The sequence below is a fragment of the Mauremys reevesii genome, linkage group 2, assembly GCF_016161935.1.
Source record: "Mauremys reevesii isolate NIE-2019 linkage group 2, ASM1616193v1, whole genome shotgun sequence".
In the NCBI taxonomy this organism is placed as follows: domain Eukaryota; kingdom Metazoa; phylum Chordata; order Testudines; family Geoemydidae; genus Mauremys; species Mauremys reevesii.
The window spans coordinates 66,467,894-66,482,665 of NC_052624.1; the positions used below are offsets into that span (position 1 = coordinate 66,467,894).

The 14,772-nt window shown below is 37.1% G+C and overlaps 1 protein-coding gene and 1 long non-coding RNA gene across 8 annotated transcripts in view; one reads left to right on the top strand and one right to left on the bottom strand.

Moving 5' to 3' along the window:
* The window catches only part of PLCL2 (phospholipase C like 2), a 247,619-nt gene that overhangs the window by 134,578 nt on the left and 98,269 nt on the right, over positions 1-14,772 (top strand). The window lies entirely within an intron of this gene.
* Positions 3,103-14,772, bottom strand: part of LOC120397207 — a 48,970-nt gene continuing 37,300 nt past the window's right edge. For both annotated transcript variants that reach the window (XR_005593718.1, XR_005593717.1), the window contains exons 4-6: positions 6,030-6,046; positions 5,198-5,259; positions 3,103-4,086 (exon numbers count right to left, since the gene is read on the bottom strand). This is a non-coding gene — a long non-coding RNA (uncharacterized LOC120397207). The remainder of the gene's footprint in view (positions 4,087-5,197; positions 5,260-6,029; positions 6,047-14,772) is intronic.

The following is a 14,772-nucleotide window of genomic DNA, read 5'->3' on the forward strand; positions in this document are numbered from 1 at the left end:
CACTCTTCTAATGGTTAGAAACTTTCTTCTAAGTTCCAACCTATATATTTATTCATGGCCAGTCTATACACATTTGTTCTTGATTCAGTATTGTTCTTTTATTTTAAATAGCTCTTCTCCCTTCCTGGTGTTTACCTCAGTGTATTTACAGAGAGCAACCATATCCCCTTTCAGTCTTTGCTTTCCTTGGCTAAACAAACCAAGCTTTTTTAGCTTGCTCTCATAAGATAGGCTCTCTATTCTTCTGATCATTGTAGTAGCCCTTCTCTATACCTGTTAGAGTTTGAATTCATCTTTCTTGAACATGTTTAGTTTCAGTTTTCACCAAAAAGATTAACAATGATTGGACAACTAACATAGTAAAAATCACTGGTGTCTGTCTGTCTGTCTTAGGTTAAAATAGGGAACGAACAAGTTAAGAATTACTTAGACAAGTGAGATGTCTCCAAGTCAACAGGCTCTGGTGAAATACATCCTAGAATACTTAAGGAACTGGCTGATAAGGACTCTGAGCCATTAGCAATTATCTCTGAGAACTCATGGAGGATGGGAGAGATCCTAGAGGATATTGAAATGAGCAATATAGGTACTTTAATAAGGATAATAAGAACAACCCAAGGAATTATAGAGCAGTTACCTTAACTTTGGTACATGGAAAGATAATGGAGCAAATAATCAATTTGTAAGCACCTAGAAGATAAGTTGATAAATAACAGTCAACATGCATTTGTCAAGAACAAATCATGTCAAATGAACCTAATATCCTTCACTGACAGGATAAAGAGCTTTGTAGATAAGGGGGAAGTAGTAGATGTGATGTATCTTGACTTTAGTAAGGCTTTTGATACGGTCTCACATGACTTCTTCTCATAAGCAAATTACAGCAATATAGCCTAGATGAACCTACTATAAGTTGAGCGCATAAGTGGTTGTAAAACCATACTCAGAGAGTAGTTATCAATGGTTCACAATCAAGCTAGAAGGGCACAATGGAAATGTCCTGAGTTCAGTTCTATTCAATATCTTCATAAATGATTTGTATAATGGCATAGAAAGTATAAAGTTTGTGGATGATTCCAAGTTGGAAAGGGTTCCAAATGCTTTGAAGAACATAATTAGAATTCAAAATGATCTTGGCAAACTGGAGAAATGGTCTGAAATAAATAGGATGAAATTCAATAAGGATAAATGTGAAGTACTGCACTTAGGAAGGAATAATAAATTGCACAAATACAAACTCAGAAATGACTGCCTGGGAAGCAGTACTGCAGAAAAGGCAGTGGGTGTTATAGTGAATCACAAATGAAATATGAGTCAACAATGTAATACTGTCGCAAAAAAAAAAGCGAACATAATTTTGGATGTGTTAACAGGAGTATTGTAAGCAAGACACAAGAAGTAATTCTTCCACCCTACTCAGCAGCGATAAGGCCTCAACTAGAGTACTGTGTCCAGTTCTGGGCACTACATTTTGGGAATGATGTGGAAAAACTAGAGAAAGTCCAGAGGAGAGCAGCAAAAGATTGAAAAAAAAATGGGTTTGTTTAGTCTGGAGAAGAGAAGAGAAGACTTGCGGGGGGCGGGGACGGACATAACAGCTTTCAAGTACCTAAAAGGTTGTTATAAAGAGAAGGGTGATAAATTGTTCTCCTTGACCAGGACAAGGACGGGACAAAAAGTAATGGGCTTAAATTGCAGAAAGGGAGATTTAGGTTAGACATTAGGAAAATATTCCTAACTGTAAGGAAATTAACTAGGAAATTAAAATTAACTAGGAAAGTTGTGGAATCTCCATCATTGTAGGTTTTAAGAGCAGATTAGACAAACATCTGTCAGGGATAGTGTAGAGAACACTTAGTCCTACCTCCGTGCAGGGGATTGGACTACATGATCTATCAAGGTCCTGCCAGTCCTACATTCCTGTGATTCTATGGGTGACCAGAATTGTACACAGTACTCCAGATGAGATCTTACCAGTGCCTAGCAGAATGGTGTTAATATTTCCTTAACTCTGCGGGGATACCTCACCTGGTAAACTGTAGGATTGCATTTGCCTTTTTCCTGACCACATCATATTGGTGGCTCATAGTCATCCTGAGATTGACTCATACAGGCAAGTCGTTCTTCTCCTCTCTTATTTCCAACTGATAAGGCCCCTGATCATTGCACAAATTTTTATTAGTCCCTAAGTGCATGAATCCCTTTGCAATTTATATTATTAACTTCATTTTGATTACTCCAGTCCTCAAGGACATGTAATTCTTCCTATATAATAAACTGATCCTCCTCTATGTTAACAGTGGCACCCAACTATGTGTCATCAGTAAATTATTAGCACTTCCTACTTTATGTGCCAGGGTCATTAATGAAAATAGTAAGTAAGATTGAAGCAGCAGAATAATACACTGTATATATCCCTAAAACATTTTGTGATATTTTTCTCTGCATAGCCATTCTTTGATTAGGGCATGTAGTAAATAAAATAGTTGTAGAAATGCTTGCATAGGTAGTAGATTCACAGCTGAAGTAAGTAAACTGCTAAGTATGGTACAAAAACCTGGCATGGTACACCAGTGTTGTTCAGTTTCTTGAAGTACAATATTTGGTATTAGAGAACAGCTGTAAACTTGGTTGCGAGCCAAACAAGTATTTAATATCTGAAGGACTGCGATTAATTCAAGAACATATTGAAAAATGACTAGTGATTTTGGGTGACTCCGTTTTTGAGTGCCCATCTTGCTCCACTTTTTAAAGGAATTGGATTTTCAGAGGGTGGGTGCTCAGCAAGTTCCAGAAATCAGGTCACTTCAACTATCTTGAATTAGGCACCTAAAATTTTGAGGGACCCCAAATCATTAGTCATGTTAGAAAATTTGGGCCAGTGTGATTACTATATCCATGGACTTCTTGAATTTCATGTTTATAGTATAGACATATTCACAAAAGATTTTTATTACATTATTTTCAAAAATTAAAGAATCACTAATAATATAGCTTAATGAATATGCCACAATATATATAATACCATGTAGATAGTTTTCAAATACAAATTTTATTAATCAGCATTGCCTTTTCCACTAGCAAGTATATGGACTTGATGCTCTGATAGATATTTATGCCTCTAATTTCTGTGATTCAAATACACATCCATGCAACTGGATTTGTTGTGTTTTATGTGGAGAGTTGTATGTGTTATAAATTGATATCTTATTACCTATGAAGTATTGATGCATTGTGGGGAGAAACCGAGTCCGCTTCATAAAAAAAATGTGACAAGAATTAAGGAATTTGGAAATAGAGATTTTTGGTCTAAATAGTATTCGACAGGAACACACCCACAAAGGCTAATATGAAGGGAAAATATTACAGATTAAATTAGCGCTAACATGAAGCATTGCAGATTATGGACCCTCATTTAGTCTATTAGAAATAATTGCCTTCACAGATAATTTTTTTCCATTTCACTGAGCATATTCGATTTATAGCAGGAAAAAATGAAGACAAAGTTAGGAACAAATCCTTTTAAAGGCAGACTAGCATAATATAAACAAGAATCAAAGGCTGGGCACTGAAGATTACCGGTAGTATAGTTTAAAGGGGTAAAGATCAGCAGCATCTGGATTGTTTTATATCTGGGTTTAGCTTGAGCCTTTAGCTATTCATCGTGTTTCCCTGTCAGGCATTTGAGTCCTTAAGGAAAGAGTCTTCATTTTTTTTATGGAGAAGTAAAGATTGAGTATCTTCTGCATATTGAAGGTATTGGAGTCCACAGTACATCTCTCAGTCTCTTTCAGTGGCTGGATTGTTGAACTAGATGGAGAGGACAGGACTGAGCCTGATAGTCTCTTTAGGTTAGGACCTGGTAGAAGAAGACGAGGTGCTCATTGCCACCCTTTGGGGACCTATCCAGGAGGAATGAGTGGAACCAGTTCAGTGTGATTCCACCTAGCAGGTTGGCAATACTTCATTGTCAAGGGTGTTGAAGGCAATCAGTAATCTAGCTGTGTTAGTGTGGATAATTGATTTCTGTCTGTTGTTCTGAAGTATGAATGCCATTTCTGTGTTGAAACCTGGATAGGACAGGATCTGAAAAATACAGAAAGCAATCAGGTTTTCCTGAAGTTGGCCGGTTATTAATTTATTAACCACCATAATCTTAACAAGTGTTTTTAGTATGTTTCAGGAGAAATTACAAAGAGTTATCTAGCCAGATGTTGCAGGCTCCCCACCCAATTTTCATGTGTTAAACTACAAGACCACTACAATACAATCAATGTTTTCCTAAGCATAGGCATGATGTTTGTTTGGGAATGAAAAGGCAGACAGTCTGTGTGATTGTTAATGGGAGGGGAAGTGTCCAAATCTCTCTCTCAAGATGTAGTCCATACTAAGAAAAAGTTTGGGAATTTTTGAATAAAATAAATATTGACTAGGAAGGACTATCTTGTGTTGTGTTCACATACTAATAAAGAATAACTTGCTCCTGAAATCCAAGGGCTTAAATTTCAGGCGAGCCAGAGCAGTGCTTTCCCTAATTGAGGTTGGGGGTGGAGAGAGGAAGCAGTTTTATGACACTGTTCTGTCCCCGATCCTACTGGGCTGACTGGGGGACTTCTTGGCCCTAGACATAAGCTACAGTATCCTCAGTGTAAAGAGAAGGTAAACAGCCTAGAGCTTGCTTCACCAGTTTATGCTACTCATGGATTTTCCCGCCATGGAGGAATCATTAACTGCCTGTTTAGAGCAGCTTTGGGAGGAGCACAAAGGGATTTTGACATGGGACAGGATCTGTCCCCAAATCTTTCCTGGCCCCTCTGAAGCCTGACAGTATCTTCTGTGTAAACTCATAAGGCCCAATCCAGCTGAAATAAACCTCTTATCTTCCTTCTGGCCTAAGGGAGATAAACAATCTTCTCAAGCTCTGTAGCTGCAGAAGATTCCCTATTTTGAAAGGTGAAGTGGGTATTCTGCATCTGTACTCTTTGGGACAGAGTTTGTATTTGGTTTACCTAGATTGTTTTATAGTGTCATCATGGTTTGGGGGAACTCCTTGAGCATACTCACGTAGTCCTTCAGAAAACGTTGTAAGGAGGGAATAGTCCAGATGTAAAGGCCTGCCCCTGACTGATATGAATCTATTTTTTTTTTAGCCATGATAGGTGAAAAAAGTGAGGAGGAAGTGTTGGTTAAAGTTTACCTGATTTTTAAGAGGAAAATACTAATCCCCGGGAGGAAGATAGCAGGGCACCTCTCTCTTCTCTGGAGTGAGTTACAAAAACAGAATATATGGATTATTGGTCACCCTGAAAGCATTTTTCTCCCTCCTCACCCACACAGGTTCTCATGAAAGTTACTCTCCACGATTCCCTCCTCCCTGTTCCCTTCCACCATCTCCTCAATTGATCTCCAATTTGCTTCTGAGAAGTCATTTTTGCATTGTCTTTCATGGCAGACTAACCTTCCCCTTGTATCGCTACTTCTGAAGCTTATGTTACCTGAAATTCTGGAAATAATATTTTGCTGGATGGGTCCCACAGGAACTGAAAATCTGTTTACGTTATTCACCTCAATAACTAATCTTTAGCCATTTTATACTTACAAGTAAACTGCAACTATCACTTTTCAAATGCCCAAGTAAATAATGTGCTCAAGTTGGTGTAACATACTTGCTATTGATCTTCACATTCTTAAAATTGCGCACTTTGCTTTGTCATTGTAGAATTAGTTCAAAGTTTTGTTTCCATTTATTTTAAGTACCGTACATAACAGCTAAAAAGAGGGAACACATTTTGAGATCAAAACAACAAGTAAGGAATTGAAAATGAAAGTAATTGCCATTCTCTTTTCAGAAAAAATCTTAAAACTACCCTCAAGCATTGTGACTCCTAAAGTTAGTAGCAATGTAGTGCTAAAAGGAGCATAAATGAGAGCTGTTTTGTGTATAATTTCTATATTTAAATTTTTCAAAGGTGGTTAAACTTAAAAGGAAAGAACTTTTTAACATATGTAAGAAAATAAATTACACTTACCAGGAACTTTTCATAAGCTTTGTGAAACAAAAAGGGAGGAAAGAACAATGAATATGTTAGAATTACCTGAGGGATATTTTGAAACTGATTCAAACAAGAAATCTGTATATTAATTTCTCTTCTAAGTACTGCTTTCCATGCACAGGTTCCATTAAGCACTAGTAATGTATAATCAAAATGAAATTCCCGTTTCACAAAGTTTGAGTAACTTTTGAAAGGCAAGACATTTTTAAAGTAAATGAAGTATAATGTACTTGTATTAGAATATATACCTATATAAAGAAATGCCACCTCTTGATTGAAATGTAGCAGTAGTTTAACTGTGTACAGGAACACAGACAAATAGTTCAAGACAGCAAATGAAGAATACCAGTGGAAAATTCACTGAATATTTAAGGAAGCAGAATACCTTTACCCTGACTTTAATTTGTTGGTGCAACAAGGCTGATACCCCCGGTCTTATGAAAAGTAACATGAGGTTTCCTGACCTAATACAGTCTGGACTGACACAATTTAGTGTGTGAGATCTGACAGGAGATCTGAGGTTTTTATAGTTGCATGTTTGTCTTTATTGTGCTTTTTAAATTACCCCCCAACTGTTCCTTCTCCCCTATATATTTTTCTCATGAAAATTGTTAAAAGGATTAGCAAATGCTGATTAACTGTAAGAAAGCAAGGAAATTCAGAGTTAAGGCTTTCATGTTATCTTCATTTTGCCCAATTGTTCTGTAATAGTACAGGAAATATAAAGTTTAAATTCAAGAATTAGTGCCAAATATAGTGGTATGATACAAATAAGTGAATGAGGAGAGTAAAATGATTTGACCCAGGGCCTCCATGTTCTTTTGCTTGGGCTACTCTTATGTATATATAAATAACAGTCTGGCTAGTAAGGCAATCAGCATAATTCAGTGCCCTCATATAATATCACTAAAGGCTTCGTATTTCCCAAACCACCTCATATTGAAGCACCATACAAAATTATATTGCTCTTGAGAAGCTTAAGAGACTAGCTTTATATATTCCAGGTTTGATGGGCACCAACAAATTGTTTTCTTAAAAAAAAAAGAAACAGTCTTGACTTCAATATTGACTTACAATATATATCTGTAAAAATAGTGAAAATCTCCATTCTGAAGGCAAGAAAAGTCGCATCCAGAGGAAAACATGTTTTTTTAATAGCTGAGACTTTGTGATGTGCCTGGTTTACAGGATACCAAATGTTGGCAGAGGACAATCCTAGTATCATTCTGTAAATTACCTGGGGATAATTTACATCTGCAGCACTGTTTTCATCAGTCATATATAGTAAGTTGCAAGCATCCTACCTGGTAGCATTTAGTGAAGGTTATGTATTACAAGCTGTACGCAGAAGTGCTTAAAACTGCTGGAAAGGTGGGAGTTTCTTGTTTTCCTTTAATTATAGAGCCATTTTAAAGTTTGAACACATGTGTAGATTTGGAACTTTCTGAATAAAGAAAAAATAAATCTGACATTTTTATTTTCTTTTTGAGAAACTCGAATACGTAGTCTAGTACAGAGAGCAATGCAAGGAGCTAGTTACCTATTTTATAATCTAGTAATTAAGATGTGTACTTGTAAATATTTATTAAAATTTTGTTTGAGAAAGCCATAAAAATTTCATTAGTGGATAAATGGGAGATGTAAATTTGAGCTATTGCATACCCATTATTAGAACGTAGATCATTATGACAGTTAAGAAAAATGTGTTGTGTCTAATCAGAATACACAGAAAATCTTTGCTTATCTTTGTGCAGAATTGGTTCATTTTGTTTTAAACTTGCAACAGTGTGGGAATATTCCCATATTGTCTGTAGTTAATCTAACAGTTCTGGTTGTATCATGTATACAGACTTTATTTCAGACCATGTAATTGTTGCAATGTTTGAATCCAACATTGGTCCATCTATACCAAGTTTGAAAATTCCATCTTACCATCATTGTGCAGCCAAAAGTCAAGAATTAAATATTTGGCAAAGCCTTAACTAACTGGGGAATTTGAAAGTGAAGACTAAGGTGTAATTCATATATTTGTTTTTCAAGGAAACTGGTGATTATGTCCAGTGAGGCAAAAGTTTTCAGACAACCCAATAGTAAAGAGTTGAAATAGAGCTGCAACTTAGAACAAAACACTGAAATAGAGTTGCAACTGAATTTGCAACATATGGGTGAAATAGAGCAGTGGTTCTCAACCAGGGGTATGTCTAACTCTGGGGATAAGCAGAGGGGGTTCATCAACTCATCTGGATATTTGCCTAGTTTTACAACAGGCTACAGAAAAAGCACTAGCGAAGTCAGTACAAACTAAAATTTCATACAGTGACTTGCTTATACTGCTCTATATGCTATGCACTGAAATGTTAGTACAGGGGTCAGCAACCTTTCAGAAGTGGTGTGCCAAGTCTTCATTTATTCACTCTAATTTAAGGTTTCGCATGCCAGTTGTACATTTTAATGTTTTAAGAAGGTCTCTTTCTATAAGCCTATAATATATAACTAAACTATTGTTATATGTAGAGTAAATAAGGTTTTTAAAATATTTAAGAAGCTTCATTTAAAATTAAATTAAAATGCAGAGCCCCCCCCCCCGGACCGGTGGCCAGGACCCGGGCAGTGTGAGTGCCACTGAAAATCAGCTCACGTGCCACCTTTGGCATGCGTGCCATAGGTTGCCTACCCCTGTGTTAGTACAATATTTATATTCCAATTGATTTATTTTATAATTATATAATATAAATGAGAAAGTAAGCAATTTTTCAGTAATAGTGTGCTGTGACACAATTGTATTATTATGTCTGATTTTGTAAGCAAATAGTTTTTAAGTGAGGTGAAACTTGGGGATACGCAAGACAAATCAGACTCCTGAAAGGGGTACAGTAGTCCTAATGTCACAGGCTTCTACCAGTAATAGAGGAAGGTCAGTTCAGTCTCTAAAATTCTGTTCCTTCTGACTAAACTACAAAAACAGTTGATATCAAATGAAACTGAAAGGTCAATAAGCACCAGGATACCATAGGTACCAAAAATGACACCTGCTAGTTTAAAAGAATTCTTTGCTAAATTGTATTTCAATTTCAGACCGCGAAGGATTGGTGATTTATAGTAAATTAACTTATTCCATGCAATTTTTTAACTGAAATCCTTGGATAATTTTTAGTATCATGACGAAATAGGATATAAGCAGAGTGAAGGGAGATTTTTTCATTGAGTCATGAATGTCAAATATAATTTCAAGCAGTTGTCTAATATTTGCTACAGTAAGTTCTGTAGTTAATGCAAATAATAAAGGAATAATTCATCTTCTCTCTCCCATGTTAATACTGAAAAGGAGAGAAAGCAAACCATTTGTTGACACCTAGGTCCTAATTGAAACCAAGTATATTTGATTCATTTTGTAAAAATGGAACCAAATTTGAACCATATCTGGGATTTCATAAAAACATTCCTATTTGATATAATACTTCTTCAGCATCCAGATCTTTTTGATTTAGAATGGTTTTTCTAATACTGATACTTAATTTCTGTTACTGACAAAGCCTATGTAGCAAGAATCGAGCAACCAAGCTGGCAAGACTTTTGAGTAGATGGGATACGGTTTTGGATTTGGAATTGCATTTTCCATGTCAGGGCGATAATAAAATATGTAAAACACCAAACTGGTGGTAATGGTAATTTTTCACTGTTCTTGTTTTTTCTTCCATGATTAAAATAAAGCATAAAGGACTTGGGGAAAACATTTCTTTAAGATCAAGAATTTAAACACTTCATTGAAAAGTTAATAAAGTTATTAATAAAGTATTGGATCAAATTCATTCAGCATGCCATTTCCCCATAGGCATCGTCTATCTAATCTGAACTGGTTTACTGTTTTGTATTTCTAAAGCACCAAACCAGTGGCATCTCAGCACTCTTCCCTCTTTTTGTCAGTGTCCCTCCTCCAGCTTGGGCATAGTTACTAGCACCTTTTAATTGTTTCTAGTCCTTAGACTATTAAGAGAACTTTTCCAGTTTTCCTTAGCCCAAGGCAAGTCATATTGTGATGAAAAAATATAGAAATGCATAGAGATCTTCATAAAATTGTTTAAGAGATTGATTAATTTTTCATTATATCTTTCTTAGGGGCCACATCTAATGTGTAATAAGAGAATTTTCTTAAACATCCCCTTGTACCTTTAAACTGGAAGGCAAGAGGTTTAAAGAAGTTCTCTATGAATGCATATATTGGAATTACTATCTAATAATCTCTTCAGTTTTGTGAGAAAGAGAAGACTCTAATTTTTTAATTTTAGTTTGTATGTTAATTAAAGTATTTGGAGAGTTGATGGGTACACGTACAGTTCTTGAGACTTTTTATTATCAAGCTCAAGTGTTTGCTTTTTACTTCCAGGCTGGCTTCATTTTTAAGGGTGATACTTGAGGGAATTAAGTCAATAGGAGTACTCTCAAATGTATCTTGCACAGCACAGTGATTTATGTACAGTGGTGCCTGAATATCCCTTTTGAATCTCAAGTAAATTTGAATCTCCCTTTTGAGTTGGAATTAACATGGTTCACCTCCCAGCAGTGAAGAAGTAGGATCAAGAAAGTAGTGAGAACATTTTAAATCTATGTTGTGAACAGACAATAGTGAAGATAAATGCTTAGAGAAGGTCCCTGTCAAATATTACAAGACAGCATTCCTTTAGTACTTACATCAGAGTAGAAATATAGCTAATTGATTTATAGGGAGCAAGTAATTTATCGCAAAAGGGTCATTATTGAAACGGAGAGAATCCTACATTCTGTATGCTAGATCCATTTGATAGAGCAAACTGCTAGACATGTTCACTAAATAATCAGACAATTTTGGAAGGCATCTTGTGGTTTTCAGGTTGGGGTGAGGAAAATGAATGTAACTATTGCATGATATTTTTTCCCCTGTCCTCCACTTTTTTCCCATCTGGACCTGCTCACCTCTTATTTCTGCTGGTTTCGGCCACTGTGTCATCACTGGGAGACATGCTGACCTGTTTTCACATCAAGAACCTCCTTCCCTGTACTTGATATGTCAGTGACATCTTTGGGGCAGACACATTAATTTAATTTAATTAACCTAAAAACAAGGCAAAGTTTCAGTCATCACTGGAAAAAACATTTTGTTTGGGTGGTTTCTTTCAATATTTAAGCATCAGTGGAATGATTTTGTGCTCCATAATCTGACACTTTTTACTGCTTGTGACACAGGTGCAGAATTTTCAGTACAAATTGTCTGAAGCAAGTTTATGCATTTAAAATATTTCAGCTCTTAAACCTGTGGATATTTTTATGGAAGACTGGGAGCATAGTCCTAACACTCCTTATCCATTAAAAATTGGTATACAGTTATCATATCTAATACTTATTTTTCCACTTGTTATCTTTTCTTTCAAAACTCAGCTATTACATTAGTATAATTCCATCATTGTCAGTCCCAAACATTAAAAAAATCATGAAATGTTAAAATTACATTTTGGGTTCTGTTTACTTGCATTTTGGTTTTTGAAGCTTTCGGTTTACAGAGTTCACATCTTCATACTTTTTTTATGAACCATGAGGGCTAGCAAATTTTTTCAAATAAAGATTGAGATTCTCACATATTCACCTGACTGTAGCAGCTGAAAAAAATGGATTTAAGGAAAATGCCAGTGATCCTGATGTTTGAGATAAAACTGCAAAAGTAGACAACACTGTACTTCTGCAGACATGATGTCAAGAATCATTGGCTTGATGTTGTGTATTTTCACATGAGCTTTTTCTCCAAATGTAGTGCTAATCACTTTAGCTCTGATACTCATTAACTGCTTGGATTCGGACTGTGTTAGGTGATGGTTTGCCAGTGATCTTTTCAGGACAAGCATCAAAGCTCATTCAACTTGCTGTGGCAAGGCATGCAAAAAAAAGCTTATAAAAGTAGTAAAAGGAACTTGGGGAAAATATTGTTTTGAAATATATTAATTGTTTTGTCTGTTGATTTGTAATTGGCTCGTAAAACATGCATTATCTAGTGGTTCTGTGCTTGATAAAAATATTTTGAACATTGTTTAGATTGTGATTTACTTTTATAATATGTTTTCCAGTAGGATATACAGTACTTAGTATTTTTGGGTCCACAGAAGGTGAACAAGTCCTTTACGCCAGTATCTGATTTTCTAGCCTCTTTCATGTCTCTTTCCTCTGTTTTTACAGGTCTCCTCTATGAAATATTCATAGATCACAATCCTTTCTTAACCACTTCTCACTACAGTAAATAATTAACAGAATTAAAGGAAAAAAGTGCATTTGATACAGTGTTCAGAATGATCAATTTCCTTCTTCCCCTGTGATTATGTTTTAAGCATAAATTAAATGCATTTTCTAAATACCAACAAGGAATGAATGTTAAAAGCAGTGATATCTTAGGTTGTTACTTGTTTTTCTTTGAAAACTTGTTTATTGCATTTTGGGCAGGGGGAATATATTCACATTTTCTACCAACATGACTGATTGGATGGTGACCCTACGTAGGGGAGGGATAGCTCAGTGGTTTGAGCATTGGCCTGCTAAACCTAGCGTTGTGAGATCAATTCTTGAGGGGGCCATTTAGGGATCTGGGGCAAAAATCTTTCTGGGGATTGGTCCTTCTTTGAGCAGGGGGTTGGACTAGATAATCTCCTGAGGTCCCTTCCAACCCTGATATTCTATAATTCTATGAATCAGGAAAATAAATATCTGTAAAGATCCTCTCCCCTTCAAAACCAGAAGATTATATTGTTTCTGTCACTGTTGTAAAGATTACAAATAATAGACTACCAAGAGATCTAGGTAGTGTGAGGCTATGTCTTCACGAGAAAAGCTGTGGCAGCACATATGTAGCGCTTCAGTATAGACACTCACTACAGTAACGGGAGGGTTTTTCCTGTTGCTGTAGTTAATCCACCTCCCCAAGAGGTGGCAGAGTGCTGTCTACACTGTGGGTTAGGTTGGCTTAACTACATCTCTCAGGATTGTGGATTTTTCACACCCCTGAGTGACATAGCTGGGTTGACCTAACTTTTTAGTATACACCTGGCTTTAGGCTAGAGTTATTTCTTACACAAGGAGTTATGAGACACGTTTTCTCATCTCTGTATGACACTGAAGTTGTATGTGTTTCAAAGTTTTAATTTTTGTATAGTGTGTCAGAGAGAACTTCTTTAAGCCTCTTTGCTAACCACATTGATATTACTGTTTCCCTGTCCATCCTCCCCTTCGCTCTCCTACTTGTTTGCTTTACCCAATTGTTGCATCTGGTGTTAAACACTTTGAGGCATGGATTGTCTCTAATCATTGGTCTGTACAGTGCCTACCACAAGGCTGTCTCTGTGGGTATCTAGGCACTACTATAATATAAATAATAATAGAAGGCAGGATGCATTGGGAAGTCCAGAGGTATGGATGGTTTAGTGATATATTTAAGCAATGTTTTAAATGGTATTGTATAGGTGGCATTATGTGCTATCAAGAATGGGACAGTATCCAAACATAAGCTATTTGGTCAAAAGCTGAATAGCTGACAAACTTACCTTCAACCTCTTTTTTATGTAAAAGAAAATTCCCTTCAAAATATAGAAAAGGAAAAATAATAGTTCAAGATTATGTAATTAAAGACAGTATCCTAATTATTACATATACTTATGCACAAGAGGGCCAAATTGAAGTTGCACAGGCAATCTTAATTCTGGAATTTCCTAACTTTGAGTGCTAGACTTTTCAATCTTAATAATGTTCTTTTAACATTATTGTGTGTGTAGTTTCCTAGGTTTATTTTTAAAAAAAGCACCCTGCTCCCACTTGGCTTCTTCCCCCTGAGGCCAGGGGCGGCTCTAGACCCCAGCGCACCAAGCAGGCGCTTGGGGCGGCCGTTCCCGGGGGGGCGTCATTTGGCTCCGGTTGAGCTCCCGCAGTCGTGCCTGCGGCAGGTCCACCGGAGCCCGAACAGCGCACCTGCCCCAGGCATGACTGCGGCGGGTCCCGTCTTCCCGCGGCTCCGGTTGAGCTCCCGCAGGCATGACTGCGGCAGGTCCGCTGGTCCCGGGCTCCGGTGGACCTGCCGCTGGCATGCCGGCGGGAGCTCAACCGGAGCCGCGGGAAGAGAGGACCCGCCGCGGGACCGGGGAAGGGCGGCGCACCGCTCCGCGCTGCTTGGGGCAGCGTGATTTGTAGAGCCGCCCCTGCCTGAGGCCCTGCCCCTGCTCAGTCTCTTTCCCCCCAAAACTGGCAGACCCCTCTCCCCCAAACACACACGCCTCTTCAAAAGCATCCACTGGCAAAAACAAAAGTCAGTGCCTGTGCCCAATACTGCTAGTGGAAGGCTCTTCCAGAATCTTACTCCTCTGATGGTGAGAAACCTTCTTTTTACTTCCAATCTAACTTTATTCATGGTCAGTTTGTACCCATTTGTTCTTGTGCTAGCATTGTCCTTTAGCTTAAATAGCTCTTCTCACTCACTGGTGTTTATCCCTCTGATGTATTTACAGAGAATAACCATATCCCCTTTCAGCCTTCATTTTGCTAGGCTAAAGTAGCCAGGCTCTTTTAATGTCATTTTGATAATCATCCTAGTAGCACTTCTCTATATCTGTTCCAATTTGAATTAATCTTTCTTGAACATGGGCAGCCAGAATTGTACACAGTATTCCAGATAGGGTCTTATAGGTGCTTGTAAAATTGCATTAATACTTCCCTA